Raw genomic sequence first — 7837 nt, 5'->3', positions numbered from 1 at the left:
ATCAGCACCTTGATCTTGGACTTCCAGCCTCCAGACCCATGAGACAATAAATGTCTACTGTTTTAGCCACCCAGTCTGTGCATTCAGTACCAGGAGCAAACTATGGTGTACATAGCATCTCCACATCCTTATTTCAGCTACTCATTCATCATCAAATATTAGCAGAGCACATCCTCGGTCTAAGGCACTTTTCATTGTTAAATCCTCACTGCAGTCTTTTAAGGCAGGAATAACCACTCCTGTTTATAAAATGAAGAAACTGGCTGGGTGTGGTGGCTCATGTCTATAATCCCAGCACTTTGGGAGGCCAAGGTGGGAGGCTTGCTTGAGCCCAGGAGTTCAAGACCAGCCTGGGCAACACAGTGAGACCCTGTCGCTACAAAAAATTTTAAAACTAGCTGGGCATGGTGGTACATGCCTGTAGTCCCAGCTACTTGGGAGGCTGAGGTGGGAGAACTGCTTCAGCCCAGGAGGCAAAGGAGGCAGAGGAGGCAGTGAGCCAAGATCGCACCACTGCACTCCAGCCTGGGCCACAGAAGGAGACCCTGTCTCAAAAAAATAAATAAAATAAAATGAGGAAACCAAGGCTCACAATATTTAAGTGAGTGCAAAGGAGGATAACCAGGATGACAAAGAAACTGAAATCGCCATATGAGGGGCCAGAGAAAACTCAGGCAGATGTAATCATCTGGTTTACATGAAGAAAGGCTATCATGGGAGACAGCCCTTTATAGCCCTTCTTTATAGCCCTAAGGAATGGAACGATGGTGAATAGGAAGAAACCCCAGGCAGACAAATTTCACCTGAATAGGAAGAAAACCATTGTCATAGTCAGACTGGTCTAAAGACAGGGCAAGGCACTTGGGGAGTAATGAATCATCCCTATAGAAGCTGGACAGCCACTTAATTCGGGGTGGCGTGTATGTGTGTGTGTGGTGAGATTCAAGCTTCAGGTGTGAGGTTGGATGACATGACATCAAAGATCCCTTCCTGTCCCAAGAGTCGATGCTGTTTCTGAGACCAGGTGACAGGTAAGCAGTGGGCCAGAATCTGGACTCTGATTCCCACGTCTCTCCACCACACTGAGCTGCCTTTCAACAGATGAGTGGCTGGACAAATGAGCTCCAAGGATGGTAGGGTTCACTCAGCCACCTGGGGATGGGACACAGTGACAGGGAGTCTATACAGCTTTTGAAATGAGAGAATGAATTCCTTGCCTTTCCCTTTTCAGAAGTCTGGCGCATGCCTTTTTGGAAGTTTCAGGAGAAGGTAGGCAGCTGGAAGCAGTAGGGAAGGAGCCGTGTTAAGACCGCCAAGCACCAGCTCCCCCATATGTCTCCTCCTTAATTAATCTTCTGCATTAGTTCCAGCTGTAAGATGACTTTTTCCCTCCATTTTACAGATGTGGAAACTGACACTCAAAGAGGCTATGGGGCCAGGGCGTGATAGCAATGTCTGTAATCCCAGCATTTGGGGAGGCCGAGACCAGTGGATCACCTAGGTCAGGAGATCGAGACCAGCCTGGCCAACATGGTGAAACCCCATCTCTACTAACAATACAAAAATTAGCTAGACATAGTGGCGGTCACCTGTAATCCCAGCTACTCAGGAGGCTGAGGCAGGAGAATCACTTGAACCCGGGAGGTGGAGGTTGCAGTGAGAGGAGATTGTGCCACTGCACTCCAGCCTGGGCAACAGACGAGCCTCTATCTCAAAAAAAAGAGGCTATGGAACTGTCCAAACTTACAAAGCTAAGTCACAGCAGCGACCTTCACTAAATCACCTAACTTCAGGATGTTTTTTAAAAGAGAAACAGGGCCTCATTCTGTCACCCAGGCTGGAGTGTGGTGGCACAATCACAGCTCACTGCAGCCTCCAACTCCTGGGCTCAAGTAATCCTCCCACCTCAGCCTCCCAAGTAGCCAGGACTACACGCATGCACCACCACGCCCACCTAATTTTTAAAAGTTTTGTAGAGTATATTGTCCAAGCTGGTCTTGAACTCCTGGCCTTAAGAGATCCTTCCTCAGCCTCCCAAAATGCTGGGATTATAGGTGAGCCACTGTGACAGGCCTCCATTTTCACATCTTGTTGCCCAATGGCTATCTGAATGCAAACAATTTGTTTTTTATTTCTGTAAATCCAGACTGCTATCCTTCAGTAAAAAGCCCAGGATAAGCAAGTCTTCTCAGAGAGGATTTATATGCCAGGAGGGAGTGGGACAGGGGCAACTTCCTTCTTATTCTCTGATTCAGACAATTGACAGGTGAAGTAGAGGCTTCCAACCCTGGATTCCGCCAGATGGCCGCCCTTGGGCTTCTCCCTAATGAAATTCTCCAGGAAGAGAACTAGTGCTTCCTTCTCCCCGCGAATGCGGTCCTCTCTTCCTTCCTTCAGTGAACACTTTTATTCCAGAAGACAGTAATGCTCCCTTCTAGCAGAATCTCAGCAGAGAAGGGTGACTGCACTGGCTACAGCAGAGAGGACTGAATGGGCCTGTTTCAAGCTGAATGATCTATTCAGCCTTCATTGATCTGCAAACTGGCTGAGAGCCCTATGAGCTGGCCAGGAACGTGGCATCGGAGCAGGGAGTGCTCTGTGCTCGTGTGTGTGTGTGTGTGTGTGTGTGTGTGTGTGTGTTGTGGAGGGAGGAGTGTGCATGCATCCAAGGCAAAGTATAACTCCTATTTTAGTCTGAGCCCCACCCTCGTTGGTTAGGACACGTAAACATGGGGCGGGCAGTGGTTCTCCCAGACAGTAACAAGGCTGAGGGGGAGGATCAGGATCATTGTTTTTCCCTTGGAGCTGGAAGGCTAGACATATCCACTCCCCAATTCAGCTGGTTCTGCCAGAGAGAGGAAGCTGGGAAGGTTCCAGAACAGGAAGGAACTTCTTCACTCTATCAGCTTTTCTTTGACTTCTGGGGGCTTCAAAGGCCTTCCTCCTCCTACAGAGGTCAGAACCCAGTACCTTCCCATTGCAATCCTGTCCCAGAACTAAAGAATGGGACATCTTTAAGCTCTGGGTCCATAGGGCTGAGCTTTCCTCTCTCCTTTCAAATTTGGCCTCAAGAATTCCTTTCTCCGCAGTCCAGTTCCACCCTCTCCTGCACCCCTGACTTATCTGCCATATTATTCCCGCCATCCAACCTTCAGAGAACTCAGAATAGAGCACACTCCATTGTTACAGATAACCCACCAAAGGGGTGGAGAGTTACAGAACAAAGAGAAGAAACAGTTGTTTCCCTCAGGAAGTTTAATTTAGATCAGGTTAGCACAAGGCTAAGCCACTTCAATACAAAATTTATGAGCCAGTGCCTGGCACAAAGCACATGTCTTGCGGGTCAGACCTGGGGACCGCTGCTGGGGATGACTTTCATGCCTGCGTTTTAGGAATGACCTCGCAGAGGAGGCCAGCAATCCGTTGTCACGAAGAGGAGGGCCAGGCTGCCATCAGGTTTACAAGGGGAGCCGTGGTGTGCCTGGCATGGGACACTGTGCCCACTAAGCGCAGGAGCAAATGCAGAGAGCCAGTGGCAGCTGGGTAGAAGGGAGGGACTGATGCTTTAATACCAGACACAGGGAGAGGAGATTGCACAGAGGGAGATCATCCCACTACCAGGGACCAGGTATTGTTCGTCACATTCCACAGGTCCAGTGGCACAAAATCCCCAGAATGGGGAACACAATGAAGATAGACACAGCCAGGCAGAGGCTGCTTACCTGCGGAGTGACCTTGGAAGACACTTCAAGCTGGTTGGGCCTCAGTTTTCTCACCTAGGTGAGGAAGGAGATGGATTTGATCAGTGATTTCCTGAATTTTGGACCAGTCCAATTAACTAAAAGTTTGGGGGACTAACTTTTCATGCTGCCAAAAAAGAATATTTTAAAAATATCACCATCGCTATCAGTTTTAAAAAGAAAGCACATTTTGGTACTAAAAAAGTAGATGAGGCTGGGCGCAGTGGCTCATGCCTGTAATCCCAGCACTTTGGGAGGCTGAGGTGGGCAGATCACAAGGTCAGGAGTTTGAGATCAGCCTGAGCCAACATGGTGAAACCCCATCTATACTAAAAATACAAAAATTAGCCAGGTGTGGTGGCATGTGCCTGTAATCTCAGCTACTCAAGAGGCTGAGGCAGAAGAATTGCTTGAACCCAGAAGGCAGAGGTTGCAGTGAGCAGAGATCGTGCTACTACACTCCAGCCTGGGCAACAGAGTGAGACTCCGTCTCAAAAAAAAAAGTAGATGAGACATCATCTTAGAATGCTAAGGAGAGGCCTTTAAAGAAATTCAGCTATATGGAAAACTCCACTACATGATCGTACTTGTCTCATTTCATCAAAGACTCTTGAAAGCTTCATTATGGAGGGAAACGGATTCAAGAATTGGGGAACTAATAGATGATTCCAGAGGAGCTTCCTAGCTCCAAAGATTTCAAGATTTGAATCACACCTGAGCAAATCACCTAACCACCCTTTGAACTTCTATACAATGAGGGTGGCTCAATGAGAGAATATAGATAGGGACTGGGTATTTCCCCAAGGCTGCAACATAGTAATAACCCTCAGAGAATGGTGACTGATGTACTCTCTGCAGGTGATCCCTGACACCTGGAATGAAAGTTATCATTCCTCTTGTTTAGCTGTTAATTTTTCCTGTGTTCTGAGGTGCCCAAGAAGCTTCCTCTAGGGATTTCCTGTAGCTGTCAAGGTCTGAGCAGGGTGCTACAGGCAGAAAGCTGGGAGATACCCCCCACTTCTTGCACTGGAGGCAATAAATCACACTGGGGAGGAACCGCACCTCACCCTTGCAGCGCTCGTAGGTAAAAGTCTTTCAATGGGCCGACACGGTGGCTCATGCCTGTAATCCCAGCACTTTGGGAGGCCGAGGGTGGGGGTGGATCACTTGAGGTCAGGAGTTCCAGACCAGCCTGATCAACATGGCGATACCCTATCTCTACTAAAAATACAAAAATTAGCCAGGCATAGTGGCGTGCACATGTAGTCCCAGTTACACGGGAGGCTGAGGCGGGAGAATCACTTGAACCCAGGAGGCAGAGGTTGCAGTGAGCTGAAGATCTTGCCACTGCACTCCAGCCTGGGCAACAGAGTGAGACTCCGTCTCAAAACAATGTCTTTCAATGAACGTAGGTTAGATTTCACTTCTATACTCTGAGGTCCAGAGACTCTATGCTCTACACAGATGAAAGACGCTGTGTGTGCAATTTTAATAGACCCCACCCCAGGCTACGGGCTCCCAGAATTTCACAACAGATCAGCCAGGAGGGAAGGGAGGTATTCTTCCCTAGAGCTGTCATTGTGGTGACAGAAACAATCGAGGGAGCAGCTCCCCACCCAGCCCCAGGACCTGGGTCCAGCAGACCTGGAGAGTCTGCCCTGGCTGCACAGACCGTGGTGGGACTGTCTGGCGGAACTGTTGTCTGGAGACAATGCAGCCCATGTGACAGGCCCTAATGAGTCCCTTCTGGAATCCCACAATGGCCAAGTGGCACAGGCTCTCTGAATAGGTTGCTGTTTTTCAGCAGTGGCAGGGGCTGTGTTGTGGCAACCTCCTCTCTTATTCAACCTCCGGCATCTCTCTTCTTTTCCTTTCTTCCTTACCTTTGTCTTTTATCTACTTTAACTCTCCTGTTCCTTTTTGATCTCTTGCTTCTCCTCCACCCTCCTGATTTCTGTTGTTTCTTAGACACAAAATCGCCCTTCCCTCCTGCCCTGTGGTTGCCCCATTCCTGGATCACAGAGCTGATCAGTTGCTGCAGCATGTACCCCCTCTCCTTTCCGGGGACTGCTTTTATTTATTTATTTATTTTTTGAGACAGAGTCTCACTCTGTTGCCAGGCTGGAGTGCAATGGCACGATCTCGGCTCACTGCAACCTCCACCTCTCTGGTTCAAGCGATTCTCCTGCCTCAGCCTCCTGAGTAGCTGGGATTACAGGCACGCACCACCACACCCGGCTAATTTTTGTATTTTTATTTATTTATTTATTTATTATTATTATTTTTGAGACGGAGTGTCACTCTGAGTCTCGCTCTGTCGCTCAGGCTGGAGTGCAGTGGCGCGATCTCGGCTCACTGCAACACTGCAACCTCCACCTCCCGGGTTCACGCCATTCTCCTGCCTCAGCCTCCCAAGTAGCTGGGACTACAGGCACCCGCCACTAAGCCCGGCTAAATTTTTGTATTTTTAGTAGAGACAGGGTTTCACCGTGTTAGCCAGGATAGTTTTGATCTCCTGACCTCATGATCCACCCGCCTTGGCCTCCCAAAGTGCTGGGATTACAGGCGTGAGCCATCAAGCCCGGCCCCTAATTTTTGTATTTTTAGTAGAGACGGGGTTTTGCCATGCTGGCCAGGCTGGTTTCAAACTCCTGACCTCAAGTGATCCACCCACCTCGGCCTCCCAAAGTGCTGGAACACAGAGGAGTGAGCCACGGGGCCCGCCCTGGAGGCTGTATTTAAATCCTGCTTTCCCTGCTGCTGGGAGTGTGGAAGAGTCAGCGCATCTCTGTGATTGAAAGGAAAAGCCTCTGTGATATAAGTTAGTTGTGTGTTCTGCCATGCCATGCCCCCATTTTAAAGTTCTCTAAGCACTAGCAGGATGGCTTCTTTTTCTCTGCCACTATGGAGAATTGCAAAGTTCTGATCTAGAAACTGCGCAGTTGGGTATGTTTGCCTTCCTGCTCTTCATTCCTCGATTGGCAGTGACAGGGGCCATGGGCAGCAGAGGCTGAACCAATCATGGGCACTGGGGGCCCCTCCCAGCCCAGGCCACACTTTAGGGCGTCTCCTGGGTGCCTTCCCTACAGCCTGGCTGGCTGGCTTCAGCTGTCAATCAGTCTGTAAGAAGCCCCACTGCTGGGGAGGGTCCCCTCTGCCACTGCAGGCTTTCCTTCACCATCCATCCCTCAGTCTGCACTCTCCACCCCCACCCGACCTCTTCAGAACCAGAGCTGTGGAAAAATCAGTCTTGATGAATGGAGATTACGGGGCTCTGTGTGTTACAAAATGCTGAGGGTCTTCCTGAGCTCACTAGTGGATTCCCTAGAGAAGGATAATGCAATTGAAGAGGAATTGAAAGGAGCTTTCCAAAGAGAAAGAAGAAAGACAGCAGTTTCTGTCCAGGAGGGGAGAAGTGGCAGAGGGCAGAAGCCAGGGCCAGAGCACTGCAGCCACTCCATCAATCTGCAGCTTTCCATCACTTCAGCCCTGGCAGTGACGCTGAGGGGAAGGGAAATCTGAGGCCAGAGAGCGAGAGGACAGAGAGCACAAGAGATTGCCAAGGAAGTTATTGAGGAAAGGGATTTGAGAATCACCAATGTGTTTCAGGCTCCTGGATTGCTCGCCCTTCTTTCTCTGCCTCAATCACGTTTTCTTTGACATCTTTCCTTATGAAATCCAGGTGCAGGATGAAATGTTGAGTGAGGATGGAACAAAGGAAGACCACTGATGAGAATAAGGAAGGCAAAGGGGGCAGGACCTCTCCACACCTCTTTTTATTTTTTAAGAGACAGGGTCTTGCTGTGTCTCCGAGGCTGAAGTGCAGTGGTGTGATCATAGCTTGCTGCAGCTTTGACCTCCTGGGCTCAAGGGATCCTCTTGCCTCAGCATCCCAAGTTGCTGGGACTACAGTCACAAACCACCATGCCCAGCTAATTTTTAAATTTTTTCTAGAGACATGGTCTCCAACTCCTGGCCTCAAGCAGTCCTCCCACCTCGGCCTCCCAAAGCACTGGGATCACAGGTGTGAATCACTGTGCCTGGCCCCCACCTCTTTAGACCCAAACTGGCATCAATCTAGGTGGCAGCTTCAGAAT

The sequence above is a fragment of the Pan paniscus genome, chromosome 7 (genome assembly GCF_029289425.2).
Source record: "Pan paniscus chromosome 7, NHGRI_mPanPan1-v2.0_pri, whole genome shotgun sequence".
NCBI lineage: Eukaryota > Metazoa > Chordata > Mammalia > Primates > Hominidae > Pan > Pan paniscus.
The sequence above is the reverse complement of the archived record's forward strand: the minus strand, read 5'-3'. Positions refer to the sequence as shown.